Genomic DNA, 24,481 nt, shown 5'->3' on the forward strand with positions numbered 1-24,481 from the left:
TTACACAGTAAATACAGAATATAGCCCTTATATCCTTATATTACTGCCAATTAACTGTAGTGAAAGAATTTTCACTGTATTGCTTAAAGGAAAACGTTATCCCTAAAATGAATACTTAAGGCTAGATTATATAATTTTAAGTGGCATATTAAAGAATCTTACCAAACTGGAATATGTATTTAAGTAAATATTGCCCTTTTACATCTCTTTCCTTGAGCCACCATTTTGTGATGGTCTGTGTGCTGCCTCAGAGATCACCTGACCAGAAATACTGCAGCTCTAACTGTAACAGGAAGAGATCACCTGACCAGAAATACTGCAGCTCTAACTGTAACAGGAAGAAGTGTGGAAGCAAAAGGCAGAACTCTGTCTGTTAATTGGCTCATTTGACCTAACATTTATGGTTAGTTTTGTATGTTTGTGTGCACCATGAATCCTAGGATCCCAGGGGGCGGCCCTTATTCTTTAAAATGGCAGTGTTCTATTTATGATTACCCAATGACACATAGTACTAAAAAAGTATATTATTATGACAATGGTTTATTTATATGAAGCAGGGTTTTACATATGAGCTGTTTTATGCAATATCTTTTTATAGAGACCTACATTACTCTGGGGCATAGTTTTCCTTTAATAGCCCATTTGGCCACATAAAATTGGGTCAGCACAGTCTTTTGGGCTCTTAATTCCCAGCAGTGAAGCTTGTGTGGGTCTCTGTACATGAAATCTTGTCTAAAAGGTAACCCAAGTGACTCCCTTCACCCCATGGAATTAAATAGCTACTTTAGAGACTTAGGGGCAGGTTAATCAAGGATCAAATTTCGAAGTAATGGGAGTTTTTTGAACTCCCATAACTTTGAAATTCGAATAAAAAACTGAAATCTATTTAAAAAAAATCAAAGTTTTTTTTGCGGTTGAATAGGCTGCATTCAATCATTCGAATTGAAGTAAGATCGAATTCGATTCAAAGTATTTTCAAAAAAAACCTTTGATTTTTCAAAGTCCACCAATTGACTCCTTATGGGTTCTAGGAGTTCCCTGTAGGCTAAAACAGCAATTTGAATCGAATTTGGACTATTCCTTAGTCGAAGTACACAAAAATAGCTTGAGATTCAAATTTTTGTACAGGTATGGGACCTGTTATCCAGAATGCTCGGGAGCTGGGGTTTTCCAGATAACGGATCTTTCCGTAGTTTGGGTCTTCATGCCTTAAGTCTACTAGAAATTAGTTTAAACATTAAATAAACCCAATAGGCTGGTTTTGCTTCCAATAAGGATTAATTATATCTTAGTTGGGATCAAGTTACTGTTTTATTATTACACAGAAAAAGGAAATCATTTTTAAAAATTTGGATTATTTGGATAAAATGGAGTCTATGGGAGACAGCCATTCCGTAATTTGGAACATTCTGGATATCGGGTTTATGGACAAGGGACCCTATACCTGTACTTTGCATTTTCACTTCGACACTTGATAAATCTGCCCCTTAGTTTGGGTGGTCCTGATACTGTATGTTTACATCTTCCCTTACTACCCCAAGGATTATTCTTTCATCATTATTGGAATTACTGATGTCAGAAAGTAAGGAGGTTATTTACTGAAATCCGATTTATCTCATTATTTTAATTTTAAAAAAAACATAAAATGGAGTCTACGGGAGAAAGCCTTTCTGTAATTCGGATAGGGGTGCACCGAATCCACTATTTTTGGATTCGGCCAAACCCCCAAATCCTTTGAGAAAGATTCGGCCGAATACCGAACCGAATCCGAACCGTAATTTGCATATGCAAATTAGGGGTGGAAAATACAAAAAATGTACTTCCTTGTTTTGTGACAAAAAGTTACGGGATTTCCCTCCCCATCCCTAATTAGCATATGCAAATTAGGATTCAGATTCGGTTCGGTCTTGCAGAAGTATTCAGCCGAATCCAAATCCTGCTGAAAAAGGCCGAATCCTGGCCGAATCCCGAACCGAATCCTGGATTCGGTGCATCCCTAAATTCGGAGCTTTCTGGATAACGGGTTCCATGCCTGTACTAAAAGTTGACTGAGGGCAATTCACCTTCATTAGCAAAACTGTAATAACACTAAAAACCACAGAAATGTGTTCAAACTTTCATAACCTGCCAAATTTTGTAAAATGAACATTGTAATTAGGGGGTGTGGCCACAAAAATGGGCGTGGCAAATCTTTACGTCCCTCTTTCTATTTCCAAAATGTTGGGAAGTTTGGTTGTTTGTGTGTTTGTGTGTGTATCCACTTTTGTTGGCTGTAACTATCATTGTGTTTGTGTGTGTATCCACTTTTGTTGGCTGTAACTATCATTGTGTGTGTGTGTGTGTCCTCAGACCCTAGATGAACTGTAAAGCTCTGCAAATTATTGAGAGTCTGGAGTTATCTAGAAAAACCCTCATTACCCCTGGCTTATTTCTCAGCAGTCATTCACTTATCTTCAGCAAAAAACTCAATTCCTTGCTCCTTCTGCTTCTTTTTTTTGCTGACAAACATTGTTTTAATAATCTCTGATCTCTTCTGTACTGGAACTGTTTTCAGCATTTGCTTTTTTTGCTGGATCGACCTCTTTCCCCTCTGCTGCAATTTTATTAATCACATTCACAATCCTCATTTAGCCTTTCATTATGAACATCGCTGCTCCCAATCCCTATATCTTCCCTCATGAGCATTGCCATCTTTTTCCTTAAAAGGGTCGTTCAGCATTAAATTAACATTTAGTAAGATGTATAGAGGGATATTCTGAGACAGTCTGCACCGAAAAAAAAACATAATGAAGGCTATTAACATTATTAACATTAACAACATTTAAATGGTTAAAGGGACCTCTCTGCCATTGACTCCTACGTGACCTCGACAGGTTTTAGCTGGGGTATTTTCAGATTCAAGCTATTTTCTGCCTCGGGGCATAATAAATAGAGATGTCGCGAACTGTTCGCCGGCGAACTTGTTCGCGCGAACATCGGGTGTTCGCGCTCGCCGGAAGTTCGCGAACGTCGCGCGACGTTCGCCATTTTGGGTTCGCCATTGTTGGCGCTTTTTTTTGCCCTCTCACCCCAGACCAGCAGGTACATGGCAGCCAATCAGGAAGCTCTCCCCTGGACCACTCCCCTTCCCTATAAAAACCGAAGCCCTGCAGCGTTTTTTCACTCTGCCTGTGTGTGCTGAAGAGATAGTGTAGGGAGAGAGCTGCTGCCTGTTAGTGATTTCAGGGACAGTTGAAAGTTTGCTGGCTAGTAATCGTTTTGATACTGCTCTGTTATTGGAGGGACAGAAGTCTGCAGGGGTTTGAGGGACATTTTAGCTTAGGTAGCTTTGCTGGCTAGTAATCTACCTTCTACTGCAGTGCTCTGTATGTAGCTGCAGTGGGCAGCTGTCCTGCTTCTGATCTCATCTGCTGACTGCTGCAATAACAGTAGTCCTTGTAAGGACTGCTTTTATTTATTTTTTTGTTGTTTTACTACTACTACTACTACTACTACTATAAGAGCCCAGTGCTATTAGTCTAGCAGTGTTGGGGAGTGGGACTGGTGTGCTAATCTGCTGCTCCTAGTAGTTCAGCAGCACCAACTTTAATTTTTTTTTTTAATATTCATTTTTTTTTTATTTTACTTTTTTTTATTTTACTACCGCTGTAGTAGTGTATAAGTTGACCTTTTAGGCATTATTTGCCCTGTAGGCATTATTTGCACACTGTTTTCTTCAACCCGCCATCGAGCTGTGTGACCTTGTTCACATTCTGTCTAAATATCCATAATATTACCGTCTCCAGAAAAAACACCGGAGTCACTTTTTTCAAGCAGCCATAATATATTTTACGTAATCCGTATCCACCGCTGTAGTAGTGTATACGTTGGCCTTGTAGGCATTATTTGCACACTGTTTTCTTCAACCCGCCATCGAGCTGTGTGACCTTGTTCCCATTCTGTCTAAATATCCATAATATTACCGTCTCCAGAAAAAACACCGGAGTCACTTTTTTCAAGCAGCCATAATATATTTTACGTAATCCGTATCCACCGCTGTAGTAGTGTATACGTTGGCCTTGTAGGCATTATTTGCACACTGTTTTCTTCAACCCGCCATCGAGCTGTGTGACCTTGTTCCCATTCTGTCTAAATATCCATAATATTACCGTCTCCAGAAAAAACACCGGAGTCACTTTTTTCAAGCAGCCATAATATATTTTACGTAATCCGTATCCACCGCTGTAGTAGTGTATACGTTGGCCTTGTAGGCATTATTTGCACACTGTTTTCTTCAACCCGCCATCGAGCTGTGTGACCTTGTTCCCATTCTGTCTAAATATCCATAATATTACCGTCTCCAGAAAAAACACCGGAGTCACTTTTTTCAAGCAGCCATAATATATTTTACGTAATCCGTATCCACCGCTGTAGTAGTGTATACGTTGGCCTTGTAGGCATTATTTGCACACTGTTTTCTTCAACCCGCCATCGAGCTGTGTGACCTTGTTCACATTTTGTCTAAATATTGATAATATTATCGTCTCTAGAAAAACCACTTGAGTTACTTTTTTTCAAGCAGCATTCATATATTTTACGTAATCCGTATCCACCGCTGTAGTAGTGTATACGTTGACCTTGTAGGCATTATTTGCACACTGTTTTCTTCAACCCGCCATCGAGCTGTGTGAGCTTGTTCACATTTTGTCTAAATATTGATAATATTATCGTCTCTAGAAAAACCACTTGAGTTACTTTTTTTCAAGCAGCATTCATATATTTTACGTAATCCGTATCCACCGCTGTAGTAGTGTATACGTTGACCTTGTAGGCATTATTTGCACACTGTTTTCTTCAACCCGCCATCGAGCTGTGTGACCTTGTTCACATTTTGTCTAAATATTGATAATATTATCGTCTCTAGAAAAACCACTTGAGTTACTTTTTTTCAAGCAGCATTCATATATTTTACGTAATCCGTATCCACCGCTGTAGTAGTGTATACGTTGACCTTGTAGGCATTATTTGCACAGTGTTTTCTTCAACCCGCCATCGAGCTGTGTGACCTTGTTCACATTTTGTCTAAATATTGATAATATTATCGTCTCTAGAAAAACCACTTGAGTTACTTTTTTTCAAGCAGCATTCATATATTTTACGTAATCCGTATCCACCGCTGTAGTAGTGTATACGTTGACTTTGTAGGCATTATTTGCACAGTGTTTTCTTCAACCCGCCATCTAGCTGTGTGTATTATCGTTTCCAGAAAAACCAACTGAGTTTTTGTTGTTGTTGTTGTTTTTTTAAAAATAATGCCAGGCAAAGGCAGGCCGCCACGCAGAGGCCGTGCTAGGGGCCGTGCTGCTATGCAATCCTGTGGCCCTAGCAAATTGCCCAGTTTTAAAAAGCCAATGACCCTGAACTCCCAAAATGCTGAAGAGGTAGTTGACTGGCTTACACAGCACACCCCATCCTCTACCGTTTCTAACTTTACCACAACATCCTCCTCATCCTCCACTGCTATGGCCACCCCACGTAACACTTCCTCCACCACCGGTGCCCCTTCTTCACTGGGGTCAGAGGAGTTATTTTCCAATGAGTTTCTTGAACTGAGTAATGCGCAACCATTATTGCCAGAAGAAGATGAAGGAGATGAGGACCTTACACCAGATTTAATTCTGGCAGAGAACACGATAGAGATGGACATAATGAGTGATGAGGAGGAGGTCCCCGCTGCTGCTTCCTTCTGTGATGTGTCAGAAGAAATTGATGCATCTGAGGAGAATGATGATGAGGAGATTGATGTTTTGTGGGTGCCTAGTAGAAGAGAGCAAGAGGAGGGTAGTTCAGATGGAGAGACGGAGAGTCAGAGAGGCAGTAGGAGAATAAGACTTAGAAGAAGCAGGGAGGACAGCCCGCAGGGATCAGTAGGGCAACAACATGTATCGGCACCTGTGTTCAGCCGGCCAACGCACCCGCCATTGCCGCCAATACCGCAAACTCCGCCAACTTCTACTGTTACCGCCAGATCGCACACTTCCAAAAAGTCAGCAGTGTGGGATTTTTTTAATGTGTGTGCCTCTGACAAAAGCATTGTAATTTGCAATGAGTGCAGTCAGAAACTGAGCCTTGGTAAGCCCAACAGCCACATAGGTACAACTTCTATGCGAAGGCACATGAGCGGCAAGCACAAAGCACTTTGGGAGCAACACCTCAAAGGCAACAGGCAAACTAAAAGCCACACTCCTTCTGGTCCAGCATCTTACTGCTCTACCTCTGCTCTCCTTGACCCGTCTGAACCACCCTCCACTCCGCCTTCCACCTTGACCACCTGTTCCCATTCCCAGTCATCTGCCACCAGCCAAGTTTCTGTGAAGGCCATGTTTGAGCGTAAGAAGCCAATGTCTGACTGTCACCCCCTTGCCCGGCGTCTGACAGCTGGCTTGTCTGCACTCTTAGCCCGCCAGCTTTTACCATACCAGCTGGTGGACTCTGAGGCCTTCCGCAAATTTGTAGCAATTGGGACACCGCAGTGGAAGGTACCCAGCCGCAATTTTTTTTCTAAAAAGGGAATACCACACCTGTACCAACATGTGCAGAGCCAAGTTACCGCATCTCTGTCACTTAGTGTTGGGCCAAAGGTCCATATGACTACTGACGCATGGTCCTCCAAGCATGGTCAGGGCAGGTATGTCACCTACACTGCCCACTGGGTGAACTTGGTAATGGCTGGGAAGCAGGGAATGGGTAGCTCAACAACAACAGTGGAGTTGGTGTCACCGCCACGGATTGCACGCGGTTCTGCCACCACCTCTACTCCTCCATCGCTCTCTACCTCGTCTTCTTCTTCTTCTTACTCTGCTGCTGGGTCCTCCTTCTCCTCCTCCACACCTGTGCACCCCCAGCTCCCCCTAGGCTATTCGACGTGCCAGGTACGCCGTTGTCACGCTGTCTTGGGGATGACGTGTCTGGAAAGCAAAAACCATACCGGATCTGTACTCCTGTCATCTCTGCAGTCACAGGCCGATCGGTGGCTGACCCCACACCAACTGCAGATCGGAAAAGTGGTGTGTGACAATGGAAGCAATCTGTTGGCAGCGTTGAGACTAGGCAATTTAACACATGTGCCCTGCATGGCACATGTGTTAAATTTAATAGTCCAACGTTTTGTCTCCAAGTACCCAGGATTCCAGGACGTTCTCACCCAGTCCAGAAAGGTGTCGGCCCATTTCAGACGTTCCTACACAGCCATGGCACGCCTTGCTGACATTCAGCAGCGCTACAACATGCCAGTCAGGCGTTTGATTTCTGACAGCCAGACTCGCTGGAATTCAACGCTCCTTATGTTGGAACGTCTGCTGCAACAACAAAGGGCCGTCAACGAGTACCTTTTTGAACTGGGTGGTAGGACTGGATCTGCACAGCTGGGGATTTTTTTCCCCCGTTACTGGGTGCTTATGCGCGATGCCTGCAGGCTCATGCGACCTTTTGAAGAGGTGACAAATATGGTCAGTCGCACCGAAGGCACCATCAGCGACCTAATACCCTTCGCTTTCTTCCTGGAGCGTGCCGTGCGACGAGTGACAGATGAGGCTGTAGACCAGCGTGACGAGGAGCTGGAAGCGCGCGATTTCTGGTCGGAATCACCAGAACGAACCCAGGCACCTGCTGCAACGCAGGGAGAGGTGCCAGAAGTGGAGTCAGAGGAGGAAGGTGGCTTTGTGGAGGAGGAGGAGGAGGACCAACAGGAGCAGGCTTCCCAGGGGGCTAGTGGTGACCTTTTGGGGACCCCTGGTCTTGTACGTGGCTGGGGGGAGGAGACCGTGGATGATGCAGTCCTTGATAATGAGGAAGCGGAGATGGATAGCTCTGCATCCAACCTTGTGAGAATGGGGTCTTTCATGCTGTCATGCCTGTTGAAGGACCCCCGTATCAAGAGGCTTAAGGAGAAGGACCTGTACTGGGTCGCAACGCTACTAGACCCTCGGTACAAGCATAAAGTGTCAGAAATGTTACCAACATACCACAAGTCCGAAAAGATGCGGCATTTACAAACCAGCCTGCAAAACATGTTGTACAATGCTTTTAAGGGTGATGTCACTTCAGGAACTCATCAACATTCCAGGGGCAGAGGTGCCAGTAATCCTGCCACGAGCACACCTGCAAGGACAAAGCCCTTTGGCCAGTCTGTAACGTCAGACATGCAAATGTTTTTCTGTCCAAGGCAGCGCCACAACCCTTCTGGATCCACCCTCAAAGAACGCCTCGACCGGCAGGTAGCGGACTACCTGGCATTAACTGCAGATATCGACACTCTGAGGAGCGATGAACCCCTGGACTACTGGGTGCGCAGGCTTGATCTGTGGCCAGAGCTGTCACAATTTGCCATGAACCTCTTGTCTTGCCCAGCCTCAAGTGTGCTCTCAGAAAGGACCTTCAGTGCAGCAGGAGGGATTGTAACTGAGAAGAGAACTCGCCTAGGTCACAAAAGTGTCGATTACCTGACCTTTATTAAAATGAATGAGGGGTGGATCTCGGAGGGTTACTGCACGCCGGAAGACTTGTTCTGACTTCTATGCAGCTGTCCTTCTCTTCAAGCCTCATGACTCCACACACAGCTGTCCTTTAGCGTCCTCCTCCTCCCTCCGCCACCGTTACAAACTAGGGTGCAAACCCTACTGGTTTAATTTTTTCTGGCCTCTGTGCTTCAGTGGCTGCGACCAAAAAAATGCCTATTTTCTGCATTTATATGACATAATTTTTCTGGCCTCTGTGCTTCAGTGGCTGCAACCAAAAAAATTTATATTTTCAGCATTTATATGGCATAATTTTTCTGTCAACTGTGCTTCAGTGGCTGCGACCAAACAAATGCATATTTTCTGCATTTATATGGCATAATTTTTCTGGCCTCTGTGCTTCAGTGGCTGCAACCAAAAAAATTACTATTTTCAGCATTTATATGGCATATTTTTTCTGGCAACTGTGCTTCAGTGGCTGCGACCAAAAAAATGCATATTTTCTGCATTTATATGGCATAATTTTTCTGGCCTCTGTGCTTCAGTGGCTGCAACCAAAAAAATTTATATTTTCAGCATTTATATGGCATAATTTTTCTGTCAACTGTGCTTCAGTGGCTGCGACCAAAAAAATGCATATTTTCTGCATTTATATGGCATAATTTTTCTGGCCTCTGTGCTTCAGTGGCTGCAACCAAAAAAATTTATATTTTCAGCATTTATATGGCATAATTTTTCTGGCAACTGTGCTTCAGTGGCTGCGACCAAAAAAATGACTATTTTCAGCATTTATATGGCATATTTTTTCTGGCCTCTGTGCTTCAGTGGCTGTGGCCAAAAAAACTGGGCAAACAATGCCTACAAGGTCAACGACGTTGACCTTGTAGGCATTGTTTGCCCAGTTTTTTTGGCCACAGCCACTGAAGCACAGAGGCCAGAAAAAATATGCCATATAAATGCTGAAAATAGTCATTTTTTGCCATACGTTGACTCAACGTATATGGCAAAAAATGACTATTTTCAGCATTTATGTGGCATATTTTTTCTGGCAACTGTGCTTCAGTGGCTGCAACCAAAAAAACTGGGCAAACAATGTCTACAAGGTCAACGTATGGCGAAAAATTACTATTTTCAGCATTTATATGGCATATTTTTTCTGGCAACTGTGCTTCAGTGGCTGCGTCCAAAAAAACTGGGCAAACAATGTCTACAAGGTCAACGTATGGCGAAAAATGACTATTTTCAGCATTTATATGGCATATTTTTTCTGGCAACTGTGCTTCAGTGGCTGCGTCCAAAAAAACTGGGCAAACAATGCCTACAAGGTCAACGTATGGCAGTTGTTTAAAGAGAACAGTAGATTACTAGCCAGCAAAGCTACCTAAGCTAAAATGTCCCTCAAATCCCTGCAGACTTCTGTCCCTCCAATACAGAGCAGTATCAAGCAGATTACTAGCCAGCAAACTTACTATCATCTGTCCCTGAAATCACTAACAGCTCTCCCCCTACACTATCTCTTCCAAGCACACACAGGCAGATTTTTCAGATACATTTTTGCCCTTGATCCCCCTCTGGCATGCCACTGTCCAGGTCGTTGCACCCTTTAAACAACTTTAAAATCATTTTTCTGGCCAGAAATGTCTTTTCTAGATGTTAAAGTTCGCCTTCCCATTGAAGTCTATGGGGTTCGCGAACCGTTCGCGAACCGCTCGCATTTTTGCGCAAGTTCGCGAATATGTTCGCGAACTTTTTTTCCGACGTTCGCTACATCCCTAATAATAAATCTTGAAAAAATTCAGTTTTTTTAAAAAAAAAAAACCCTGAAAAATTCTACTTTGATAAATGTTAATAAATCATCTTAGTCATCTTAGACTCTCATCTGTCTTTTTCACCACACATTCAAACACTTGCAAAATCTTGTTGTATTCAACTGCGCAACATTGCTCGAATACAACCATATCTCAGTTCAGAATCAACTAAAACACTGATTCAGTCTCTCATCATCTCCCGCCTTGATTACTGCAACTTACTCCTCACAGGTATTCCAACAAGTCACCTTTCACAACTCCAATCTGTTCTAAACGCGGCCGCTAGACTCATTCATCTAGCTCGCGCTTAACATCAGCTGCTCCCATATGTATGTCCCTTCACTGGCTCCCAATTTCCACTAGAATCAAATTCAAATTACTTACACTCACATTCAAGGCCCTTAATAATGAAACCCCTCCCTATATTTCATCTCTAATCTCCAAATACACTCCTTCACGAAACCTACGCTCTGCTTCTGATCTTCGCCTCACTTCTCCTCTGATCACTTCTGCCCATTCTCGTCTACAAGACTTCTCTCTCTCTGGCTTCTGCTTTTCTCTGGAACTCTCTGCCACAAGCTGTCAGACTTTCTCCTTCCTTCCAAACTTTCAAACGCTCCTTAAAGACCCAACTGTTTAAAGAGGCCTATTCGATGTACCTTAATTAATCATTGCTGTATCAAAAATGACAAAGTGTTTATATAATCCTAATGTCTCAATTGTACCCTAACCTTTTAGTTTGTAAACCCTATTGTACTCTGTAATCCTTGTCTGTTATCCACCATTTATTCCCTGTTTGCTATAACTGCAGTAAAGCACTGCGTATCTTGACAGCGCTATATAAATAAATGATGATGATGATGATGATGATGATGAAATCTGCCCCTATATGTGAGACAGACACATAAAGAAGAATTCTTAGAATCTGTGAGACGGCACAAGGTATAAGCCTGGCGTAGCAATAACTCTCTTTTGTCCAGCTTCAGCCCTGGATAATAAATAGGTTTAATCAATGTTCCTCTAATTCCAGAGCTTCTCTCTCTCTCTATGGGAAATGGAGAATGAGTTTAGAAGCTTGGGGGGGGCACATGAGAGGCAAGATCTTCTTCTGACCTTTAGGTGAATTAATGATCTGGGACTGTGGCTAGTGTCGGGCTCTCTAACAAGCCAAGTTCATTAGGGTCAGGGCACACAGGCAGATTCGGGGAGATTAGTCGCCTGTAGGCATGGACGAATTTGACCCGTTTCATTTTGCCAAAAATTCGCCAATGGCCATTAAAGTCTATGGGAGCCAAAAAAATGTTGACGTGCGCCAATTTTTTTTTGACGCGCGTCATTTGTTTTTGACGCACAATGCAACAAACATTCAAGTCTATGGGCATCATTTCCACAGCAAAACAAGGCAAAAAAATTCACCATCCCTACTTTCGCCCAGCGACAAATCTCATTTTCTTCAGGACGACTAATCTCCCCGAACTGCCTCCCCGCCGGCTAGAATGAAAATCACCGGCGGGATGGCACTCGGAACGATTCGTTTTCCAAAGTCGCTTGGAATTTCCTCACGAGGAAACTTCGGACGACCTCGGAAAACGAATAGTTCCGAGTGCCATCCCGCTGGCGATTTTCATTCTAGCCGGCGGGGAGGCAGTTCAGGGAGATTTGTCTCCCCAAAGAAGAGGAGATTTGTCGCTGGGCGACTAATCTCCCCCAATCTGCCTGTGTGCCCTGACCCTAATGAACTTGGCTTGTTAGAGAGCCCGACACTAGCCACAGTCCCAGATCATTAATTCACCTAAAGGTCAGAAGAAGATCTTGCCTCTCATGTGCCCCCCCCAAGCTTCTAAACTCATTCTCCATTTCCCATAGAGAGAGAGAGAAGCTCTGGAATTAGAGGAACATTGATTAAACCTATTTATTATCCAGGGCTGAAGCTGGACAAAAGAGATTTCCAGCTTCCTAAGAATTGGAAAGTTGCAGTTTGTGCATGCCTCTTGTGTACACTGGAAATATCTATCGGTATGGGATCCGTTATCCGGAAACCCGTTATCCAGAAAACTCTGAATTACAGAAAGGCCGTCTCCCATAGACATTATTTTATCCAAATAATCCAAATTTTTAAAACATTTCCTTTTTCTCTGTAATAATAAAACAATACCTTGTACTTGATCCCAACTAAGATATAATTAATCCTTATTGGAAGCAAAACCAGCCTATTGGGTTTATTTAATGTTTATATGATTTTCTAGTAGACCAAGGGACAAATTTACTAAAAGGCGAAGTGACTAACGCTGGCGACAATTCTACAGTGTGACGTCATTTCAGAACTTCGCCGATTTACTAGCGGACACAGACGTAACTTCGCTAGCGAAGGAGATAGACTGTAGCGCTACTTCGCTCCCTAACGCCTGGCGAATTTGCGCTCTGGCGAATGGATGTAACTACGCAAATTCACTAAGGTACGGATTTTACTGAATGTTACCTCTTGCGCCAGACTTGCCTTAGTCACCTCAGACCAGGCCAAGTGCAAAGAGTAGATAGGAGTTCCTCAAAAAAGAGTTGAAAGATTTCTAAACCCCAAAAACCCTGGCGACTTTTCCTTTTTTCAGGGTGATAGGCTGCAAAAGAGCGTAATTTTTTTTTTAATGAATTAGCGTTGTCCTGGCGAATCTACGCCTGGCGCAGTGTTGCGCTGTGAGCGAAACTGTTGCTGGCGAATTTTCGGAGATTAATGAATTTGTCCCTTAATGTATGAAGACTGAAATTACAGAAAGATCTGTTATCCGGAAAACCCCAGGTCCCGGGCATTCTGGATAATAGGTCCCATACCTGTATCTATAATCTACATTTTTCCATTTAATAGAGCTCTGCACTATCTGCACTTTCTTACTCATTAGAAATAAAGGGATTAACCCCATGATTTCATGTCCTGAGCGATTCCTCCACTTATAGCCAATGATTTCAGCTCCCTGGTAACAATGTTTATACATCTCTTGTTAATAAACAAGTCCTGTTTGTGCAATAAAGCTTCTCCACATCTCTGGAAAGCAACCAGCCATTAAATTGGTCGGTATGAAGCACAGTAATGCACTTTAGCATCAAGTCACGCCATTTCCTACTCCTTTTAAACTGCAATTGGATTAAGAAATGCACATTTTAATTTCATGCTGGTGTAATTTCATTGTTTTTGGTGCCTACCTTGCTGACAGGGTATAAAAAAACTGATTGCAATTTTTCTAATACTTGAAGTGAGTGTAAGGCATTGAATGTATAACTGTATAATACACAGGAGTCATCAATAGTCTGTACATTATCTCCTTATAATACACAAAAGCCATGAATAGCTTGTAAATTATATCCTTATAAACGGTGAGTTCTGATGTCATCAGTTATAAACGGTGAGTTCTGATGTCATTTCTGTCACATGACTCACTGAAACTTGTGTATTATAATAAATAAAGTTCCCCCCAGTTGCAAAATATGAGGATATTAGAAGTTACCTTGGAGTTCCTTCACCTGTATAAAAAAACACTCAGCCTTCAGCCTCATGTTTTTATATGGTCATGAAACTACTCGGTAACTTATAATATCCAAATTATTTACAAGAGCGGGTATTTTATTCACTATATAAATGGTACTTAGTGATGTCATCAGTTATAACCGGTACTTAGTGATATCTCCATTATAATTGCTATAAGTGACTGTATAACTCAGCCTGCAGCCTTGTGCCTTTGATATGGTCACAGAACAACCCCTCAGTGACTTCTAATATCCTTATCATTTACAGTAGGGGGTACATTATCCCTTATAATACATGAGTGATACTCAGAGTTCCCCATATAACTCAGCCTGCAGCCTTGTGCCTTTATATGGTCACAGAACAAACCCTCAGTGACTTCTAATATCCTTATCATTTACAGTAGGGGGTACATTATCCCTTATAATACATGAGTGATACTCAGAGTTCCCCGTATAACTCAGCCTGCAGCCTTGTGCCTTTATATGGTCACAGAACAAACCCTCAGTGACTTCTAATATCCTTATCATTTACAGTAGGGGGTACATTATCCCTTATAATACATGAGTGATACTCAGAGTTCCCTGTATAACTCAGCCTGCAGCCTTGTGCCTTTATATGGTCACAGAACCCCTCAGTGACTTCTAATATCCTTATCATTTACAGTAGGGGGTACAATATCCCTTATAATACATGAGTGATATTCAGAGTTCCCTGTATAACTCAGCCTGCAGCCTTGTGCCTTTATATGGTCACAGAACAACCCCTCAGTGACTTCTAATATCCTTATCATTTACAGTAGGGGGTACATTATCCCTTATAATACATGAGTGATACTCAGAGTTCCCTGTATAACTCAGCCTGCAGCCTTGTGCCTTTATATGGTCACAGAACAACCCCTCAGTGACTTCTAATATCCTTATCATTTACAGTAGGGGGTACATTATCCCTTATAATACATGAGTGATACTCAGAGTTCCCTGTATAACTCAGCCTGCAGCCTTGTGCCTTTATATGGTCACAGAATTTCCCTGATGTGTATATCACACTACTAATACTCGTTTAAATTACAAACTGTGATACACAGGAGTATATAAAGGAACATTATGGTGACTCTTTTCTTACTGAAGTTCTCTGTATATAACAGAAATGGCAAAGAATCAGACAAGGAATAGCCTCAAGCATTTGGCAAGCTGTATTGTATCTGAAGTATAAGGAATAATTGTTCTGATAAACATGTCCCTGAAGCACCAATTATTCTGCAGCATCTTATAAATGAGTCTTTGTTTCAGATCAGATGTACATTATAATGCGAAGATTAAAGTGTATAAATATGGTAAAATAAATTTGATTCATGAGCTGCACAATAAATATCTTTATCCTTATAAATAGGCCGTTTATAAAACATTTCCCCAATAAACTTCACAATAAAGAACTGTGTGAGGTGAGCTCTCACTCTTTGTCTGGGGTCGGCAAGTTCCCAGCGTTGAGCCGTTAAATTCATTTTATATTATTATATTATTTTAGGATTTGGATTATAGGTTAGGGTGTTTGGATGATATCGCCTAAATAAGATTAAAAAGTAGAGTACATTGAAAATAATTGCTGTGCTTAGGCAGATATCATTCAGAAGTAGGGATGGGCGAATCTGTTTCGCTTCGCCGAAAAATTAGCGAATCGCATTGAAGTCAATGGGTGTCAATTTTTTTTTTACAATTTTTCACACTCACCACAATTATTCTTGCTCCAAATGCATTAAAATCAATGGCCGTTTTTTCTTATGGCGACTTTTTTATCCTTATAACTTTAAATCAATGTCCGTTTTTACTCATGGCGACTTTTTTATCCTAATGCATTAAAGTCAATGGCCATTTTTTTTTATGGTGACTTTTTTTGTGCAAATGCATTAAAGTCAATGGGTGTTTTTCTTTTTGAGACTTTTTTTTATCCTAATGCATTAAAATCAATGGGCGTTTTTTCTTATGGTGACTTTTTTGTCCAAATGCATTAAAGTCAATGGTTGTTTTTCCCATGGCAACTTTTTTATCCTAATGCATTAAAATAAATGGGCTTTTTTTCCCATGGCGACTTTTTTGTCCTAATGCGTTTAAATCAATGGATGTTTTTTCTTATGGCGACTTTTTTGTCCTAATACGTTTAAATCAATGGGTGTTTTTTCTTATGGCGACTTTTTTATCCTAATGCATTAAAGTCAATGGCCATTTTTTTTTTATGGCGACTTTTTTTGTGCAAATGCATTAATGTCAAAGGGCGTTTTTTCTTATGGCGACTTTTTTGTCCAAATGCATCAAAGGGATCCTGTCATCAGAAAACATGTTTTTTTCAAAATACATCATTTAATAGTGCTACTCCAGCAGAATTCTGCACTGAAATCCATTTCTCAAAAGAGCAAACAGATTTTTTTATATTCAATTTTTGAAATCTGACATGGGGCTAGACATATTGTCAGTTTCCCAGCTGCCCCTGGTCATGTGACTTGTGCCTGCACTTTAGGAGAGAAATGCTTTCTGGCAGGCTGCTGGTTTTCCTTCTCAATGTAACTGAATGTGTCTCAGTGGGACCTGGTTTTTACTATTGAGTGTTGTTCTTAGATCTACCAGGCAGCTGTTATCTTGTGTTAGGGAGCTGCTATCTGGTTACCTTCCCATTGTTCTTTTGTTTGGCTCCTGGGGGGGAAAAGGGAGGGGGGTGATATCACTCCAACTTGCAGTACAGCAATAAAGAGTGATTGAAGTTTATCAGAGCACAAGTCACATGACTTGGGGCAGCTGGGAAATTGACAAAATGTCTAGCCCCATGTCAGATTTCAAAATTGAATATAAAAAAATCTGTTTGCTCATTTGAGAAATGGATTTCAGTGCAGAAATCTGCTGGAGCAGCACTATTAACTGATTCATTTTGAAAAAAAATGTTTTTTCCCATGACATGGCAACTTTTTTATCGTAATGCATTAAAATCAATGAATGTTTTGTCTTATGGCGACTTTTTTATCCTAATGCATTAAAGTCAATGGGCGTTTATTCTTATGGCGACTTTTTTGTCCTAATGTGTTTAAATCAATGGGTGTTTTTTCTTCTGGTGACTTTTTTATCCTAATGCATTAAAGTCAATGGGCGTTTTTTGTTATGGCAACTTTTTTGTCCAAATGCATTCAAGTCCATGAGCGAATTTTCTTATGGGTTTTTTTCCTCTGTGAATTTTTGCCGCAGTTTCGTAAAAGAATTCGCACATGGGAAATGCGGAATTTCGCTGCAAATCCATGTCCGGCAAAATAATTCGCTCATCACTATTCAGAAGATTATGTGCAAATGAAGTTGCCCGTGCCTTTAAAGAACCACATGTTTGGGTTAAGCATTGGGTTCACGTGCCAATAACACTATACACAAAGGGGAACAGTGTCGGACTGGCCCGGCGGGATACCGGGAAAAAACCCGGTGGGCCCCGACCCTCGTGGGCCCCCGCCGGGCCAGAACCTTTTTTTGGAAAAAAATTTTTTTATTTTCGGCGATGCGCAGCGCCGAGTGGCGTTGTTGCGCATGCGCGCCGAACTGAGTTATTGCGCATGCGCGCCAAACGCCGTTGTTGCGCATGCGCGTCAAACGCCGTTGTTGCGCATGCGCGCCGAACGGCTGGGCCGACGGGTTTTAGTAGGGGGGCGGGGGGCCCCTGGACAGCAGTCCCGGTGGGCCCCGGGCCCCCCAGTCCGACCCTGAAGGGGAAGTAATTGTATCCATTGCTGAGTAATGAGATGGTAATATCTGAATTTCACTGGTTACAAGAATCGTTCTCTCTCTCCCAGGCCTGCATTTAAAAAATATATGAAGACGTTCAGTTTGGCTTGGAAACCAAACTCCATGTGGTGCCTCTTCTATCTCTCTGTTATTATTTATTCACAATATTTCCATGTTCCCTGCTGAAGCGCAGATGGATTTACACTCTTTGTGCATCACTGGCTGTTTGTAACTCAGTAGAGAAGTAGAACTGGAATAGTCACCATCTAAATCCCTAGACCCCGGGAATAGTGATGGGAGAATGAATTCCCATTGACTTCAATTCGTTTCGGGAATTTATTGCCTTTTCGTGAATTTTGCTGTAAATTCGCAAATATTTCAGAGAAGCGGAACTGCACAGAAAAATCGGAAAGTTCACGAAAAAATCATGAAATTCAAATGTTTTCAGTAAAAAATTGTCCAATTTGAAGGTTTTAATGAAAAAATCGTGTTTTGGTTTTCACCAAAAAATAGTGCGATTCGAATGTATTTCACAAAAAAAACGTGAAATTCAAACGTTTTCACAAAAAATCGCTCAATTCGAACGTTTTTATGAAAAAATCATGCAATTCGAACGTTGTCACCAAAAAATCGTGAAAATCGAACATTATCACAAAAAAATTGTGAAATGCAAACGTTTTCACAAAAAAATTGCGAAACGCAGAAATTCGCCGCAAATTCGTGCCAGGCAAATTTTTATTTATTAACTCATCACTAGCTGCCACACAACCTGCCCTGGCCCGGATTATGACCACAAAAAGAGAGACCAACAAGGGGAGAGGGTGACACAGGGGGGTTGCAGCGCTAGGTGTACCTCATGCCTAGAGAGACTATGAGGAGCCCTTAAAGGAGAACTAAACTCCCTCCATAGTGCCCCCTCCCTTCTTCTGCCCTGCATAGTGCATTAGTGAAAAATGTGCTCCTTATTGTAAAACTCACATATACGTGCAGAGTAGCGCAGCGGAGCTCAAGGGCCCCAGCTTCATTTTTCTTCTGATCCTTCACTTCAAACATTTACCGAGTTTCCAGTGCATTTGACGCAAACACCGACCTGGCTCCATGACAACGAAGATGCAGAAGATAGAGCCCTTGAGCTCCGCAGCGCTATTCTGCACAGATATGTGAGTTTCACAATTAGGAGCACATTTTTCACTAATGAACTTTACTGGGCAGAAGCAGGGAGAAGGCACTATGGAGGATAGTAGAAGGGGCTTTTCACATTAGTAGTAAATACGACCCGCAATGTATCAACAATTGCACCGAACATTGTGGTTGTGGGGTTTTCTTAACATTCTCCCTATAATCATAGTCTTGTCCAAAACATGCTCGGAGCAGCCACTCATGACTTGGAGTGGGTTATTGTGGTGAATAACAATTAAAAGACACAGTGGGGCTCATTTATCAACAAATTTGCCCATGGACAGATACCTATAGGAACCAATTAGTGATTAGCTTTTTGAAGTCAGCTGCAAGTAGAACAATGAATGAACCAATTTGATTGGTTGCCGTGGGTTACTGCGCATGAGCAAATTTGCCCATTGTTGATAAATGACCCCCAGTGACTCTCAGAATTAACTGTCGGCATTAAAGGGGTTGTCCACCCTAAAATTATTTTCGCATAATAACAAAATATTATTCTGAGCAAATTTCCAGTATTTGTTAATTGAAAATCTACGAGTACCTTAAAATTATTTGTAAACGTAATTGCTGTTCAAAGTATTTAGTCAATAAAGGGGCCTGGGGCTACAACTCCTTTGTTAATTTGGCTTCTGGAAAAGGGAATCCACCTTGACTGAGAATTTCCCTGGGATCTGGCAGGACGGTCCAACCCTTCTCCAGTGAGCCAACTTTTTAGCAATTTCTAATATCTTTGGAATTTAGATTTTTTTATTACATTGCACCATATTTTGCAATACAGGTATGGGACCCATTATCTGGAAACCCGTTATCCAGAAAGACCGTCTCCCATAGACTCCATTTTAGCCAAATAATCCAGAGATCCAGTCTTCGGTTTCATGTAAAATTTGCGAAACGTGAATTTTGACGTCTGCGGTAATTCTGACACTCGCATCAATTTTGACGGCGGCGTTAAAGTCAATGGGAGTCCAAATAATGTTGACACACGCTGGTTTTGACGTGAGTGACTTTTCCGACGCACTTCCAAACTTTTTTGAAGCCGGCCAATTTTCGCACCAGTTTCGAAAATTTATCCACCGGCGGAATTCGCTGCAAATTCACGCCTAATTCACTAATAATCCTTATTGGAAGCAAAATCAACCTATTGGGTTTATTTAATATTTACATAATTTTCTAGTAGACTTACAGTATGAAGATCCAAATTATGGAAAGATTCGTTAACTGCAAAACCTCAGGTCTGAAACATTCTGGACAACAGGTCTCATACCTGTACAAGTATGGAATCTCTTATCTGCAAACCTAAAATCCAAAAAGATCTAAAGTACATGAGGACAGTCTTCCATTTAAAGCAAATAATTCTCATTTTCTTTTTTCTCTAATAAAACAGAAGCTTGTTTAGACCTTTGTCACAGAATGACTATAATGACTTTTTTTCTGGTTCAAAGTTCTTACAAGACTTTTTGAAAACAATATTTTATTTCTAGAATTACAGTCATAGATTCGAGCTGTAAAGTGAAACTTTAGCATTTCCTCTTTTTTTTTTTTTTTTCTGCGTTTCTCTGCAGCAACAGAATGAAAGCTCTATAAAATCAAAATGGATTTTAGCCATAAACAGCCCCAACTGCTGTTCTGTTTTGAACGTTATAACCTAAAATGCTTTACTTTAACTCTAAACGGCTAATGGCTAAATTGTGACACGTTGAGTAAACAGAGAAATAGTTGATATTACAAGCGGGCGAAATGACTCCGTGTGGAATAACTTGTGATTATTTACAGTAACCCATAAACTGTTCTTTCACTCCCTTACCCAACTGGCTGCTAATCCTACAATAAAAAGCAAATATCGTGCTCATTTTAAGATGATATTTCTTCAGAAGCTTGAGCGGCTCGGCTTGCCACTTTCTAATTTGTTTATTTTCTGTCTTTTTTTAATCTCTTTGTTTCATCCAAATACAGAACAGAAGGAGAAAAAAAAAAGGATGTAGATCATTGTTTGAACTTTGCAATTTGGCAGACGTGTAGATTGTAGAGAAATAAAGTACGCTGGTGGAATACGAAAAGAACCATAGAGCTAATAATACACACATGTATTTTATGGAGCCCCCACTTATAGGAGGGCCAGGTCTCTCTTAAAGTGACAGTTACCTTGAAGGAGCCAGACTCCACTAGGACACAAAGGTGTAGATCCTTCTTTTTCATTGGAACCAATGTTTATTAACTTTGAAGCACATCAGACAACCACATTGCACAGTAAAATGAGAAGCAAAGTATTCTTCCACTTCTGGGTACCAAATGTTAGGCACCCCCAACTGATTGTATTTACTTACCTGAAACCTCGGCTGGTGCTCCTATCAGCAGAAAACTGCACAGGCCTGGGGTTATACCAGTGAGCACCACGAATCGATCCTGTTCCGGCTTCTACTTTCTTCAAATTTCCCGGGGCAGATGCATGCGCAGAAGAATGAAATAGTCGACTTAGTTAAAGTTCGGCTTTTCACTCTAATGCACATGTGCAGCCGTGAGAAGAAAGAAGAAGCCGGAAGAAGATCATTTTGTGGTGCTCACTGGAATAACCCTGGGCCACTGCAGTTTTCTGCTGATATGAGCACTGGCCCTGGGTTTCAGGTAAGTAAATACAATCACTTGGGGGGGGGGGCCTAAGATTTGGCACCCCCAAGTGCAAGAAGCCTTTCCTTCTCCTTTAATGTTCCATTTCTCACAGGCCAGTCTTTAAATGGGCAATTATTCAGTTCCCTTCTCTGTTTCCATTGGACTCTATCCTCATCTATCTGCTCTAGTGGTCCGGTATTTCCACACCCATATCCCTCCGCTCTCCTGTAGTGGCCTGATACCTTTCCTTGATACCCCTCCACTCTTCCCCAGTTAGGTAACTTTTTCTGGCCAGAAGCCTCTTGTGCTTTTCTTAACTAGCCCTACACTGGCACTGGTTCCCTTACTACTAGGTGTCCATTGGAATGTAATTCTGCTTGCTCCTTGTTGGAGCAATATCTGCCCATGCTATGCACCCTCTCTACCACATGTTCCTAGAGCTGGTTGACTTATTTCTGCTAACTGTGCTGACTTTTCCAATTCTTGTAATATCAGTCCTTGACCACTGTTAGCTGATGGTGACTCGGCCATGTCCTCTTGTCAAGACCCTGAGCGTTGGTGGTGTCCCTCCTTTTATTTTACCTATACCATCCCTTTCACCTCCTTACACACTGTATTGCATCAATCCTAAGTTGGGTTTTAAATACCTTAAAGCGGTTTAAATACCTTAAAGCTACAGATGCAGAAAACTGACTAATGCTGGTTTCTTAATGTTCTTGATCATTTCCAACCTAACTTCAAGGCCATTATTCTGTGTTTGATCCCTATAACATGAGTTATATCCATTTAAAGCCTGGTAAATTGCATTGATTGATACCAACAATCCCTATCGACGTGTATGAAGATCACATTCTACCTCAAACTATGAACTTCATGGGCCTGTCCAACTACAGAGGGATCTGGCCAAGGAGGTTAAAGTTGGCTCAGCACAATTTGACCATCAACATCTGCAGCCAAAATATCTAACCAAACTACCTAAATTTGGTTTATGCCTGGCCATCTGAAGTTTCTCCAGGCCCTGTTATCATAAATTATGGTATACAAAAGAATGTGACTGAATTGCTGTTTTTGCATTATGGTCCAAACATTTTTGGGGGGCACAGTATACATAATAAACCTTTTATGCCATACTGTACTTCCATACATACAACTCACTGGTGGTCTAATAGGGCTGCAAAATTGTTACACTATTTGGTTCCAGCTAGATTTTGGGGTTCACATGGATATCTTTGCAGCTCTATATCCATTTAATCTGCAAAACGATATAAAAAAGACAAGTGTATGTGACACAGAGCACCCGTGTGTGAGACAGAGCACCCATGTGTTAGACAGCGCACCAGTGTGTGTGTGTGAGAGACAGAGCACCCGTGTGTTAGACAGAGCACCCGTGTGTGTGTGTGAGACAGAGCACCCGTGTGTTAGACAGAGCACCTGTGTGTGTGTGTGTGTGTGAGACAAAGCACCCATGTGTGAGACAGAGCAACCGTGTGTGTGTGAGACAGAGCACCCATGTGTGAGACAGATCACCCTTGTGTGAGACAGAGCAACCGTGTGTGAGACAGAGCAACCGTGTGTGTGTGAGACAGAGCACCCATGTGTGAGTCAGAGCACCCGTGTGTGAGACAGAGCAACCGTGTGTGTGTGTGAGACAGAGCACCCATGTGTGAGACAAAGCACCCGTGTGTGTGTGTGAGACAGAGCACCCATGTGTGAGACAAAGCACCCGTGTGTGTGAGAGACAGAGCACCCATGTGTGAGACAAAGCACCCATGTGTGAGACAGAGCACCCATGTGTGAGTCAGAGCACCCGTGTGTGAGACAGAGCAACCGTGTGTGTGTGTGAGACAGAGCACCCATGTGTGAGACAAAGCACCCGTGTGTGTGTGTGTGAGACAGAGCACCCATGTGTGAGACAAAGCACCCGTGTGTGTGAGAGACAGAGCACCCATGTGTGAGACAAAGCACCCATGTGTGAGACAGAGCACCCATGTGTGAGACAAAGCACCCGTGTGTGTGTGTGTGAGACAGAGCACCCATTTGTGTGTGAGACAGAGCACCCATGTGTGTGGGTATACTATAAATATACAGTAAACAAAATTCACAAATTAGTTAAATGAATCCTTGAATGTCACTGTGAGTGATGGTTTTATAGAAATACGAACTGTTTACCTCTTGTCTTCAGCTCACGTCAACCAATCATTACTCCATTTCATTATCTCATTTTGGCTGTTTTTTGTTACTAGACTGAAACCTACTTGACCACTTTACTAAATATCTCCCACTTTGAATTTGCTCTTGAAACCCACGTGTGAGAAGAATTGATGTATCGTCTGTTTAGCTATTTATCTGGACCATGCATCACAAAAGGGGCCTAATTTACTGCTGTTTTTCTTGCTAATTGGGTTTTAACACATACATTATTGAAAGTTGCTCTTCTGCAGGACTAAGATAGTTGAAAGGTTTTAGGCTCCTCAGTGATAAGATGTCAGCACTGCTGAAATGCGGTATTTAGAGCCTGTGGCTATTGGACCATGACACAAACCTAATAAAGCTTAGCCTGAAAAGCAACATCCCTCAACTTCATTGTTCTTTAACAAATTAGCAACAGAACAAGACAAATAAATCTCCTTTCATTCAGAAAGATGAGCACTTACTCTCTTAACGAGGTTCCCTTATACATTATTTTCCACGTCTCCTGATCTCCTCTCATTATTTTTAAGGACGGAACTGAGTTTTACCCAATGGCACTTGGATAAAAATTCAGTTAGCCCTGGAAACAGGTCATACCGTCTACTAGGCTTCATTTCTGTAGCTTCAGAATACTTGTCCGTTTGATTAAATGTAACAACTATAAAATGCATTTCCATTGTCCATCTGTAAAGCAGATAGTATGTACTGTCCATGACAAAGCCACTGCCATCAAAAAGGCACCGTTTTTTATAACAGCATTGGAATGAAGCCTCAAGCGCCCTCCAGAATTACGACCTTCTGAGCCCTCTCTTATACGCTGAGGCAGCTAAAAGAAATGTGGAGAAAAGAACTGACAATAATATCTTTATTCTTATATGTGTTTCTCATTTCATGCAACTTTGTGCATATATTTCACAGAGATTAAATATAAGCTCC

General features: G+C 41.8%; 1 protein-coding gene across 3 annotated transcripts in view; it reads left to right on the plus strand.

The window, feature by feature from the left end:
- dscam.L (Down syndrome cell adhesion molecule L homeolog) overlaps positions 1-24,481 on the plus strand; it is a 325,765-nt gene that overhangs the window by 297,878 nt on the left and 3,406 nt on the right.

Source organism: Xenopus laevis, chromosome 2L (genome assembly GCF_017654675.1).
Source record: "Xenopus laevis strain J_2021 chromosome 2L, Xenopus_laevis_v10.1, whole genome shotgun sequence".
In the NCBI taxonomy this organism is placed as follows: Eukaryota; Metazoa; Chordata; class Amphibia; order Anura; family Pipidae; genus Xenopus; species Xenopus laevis.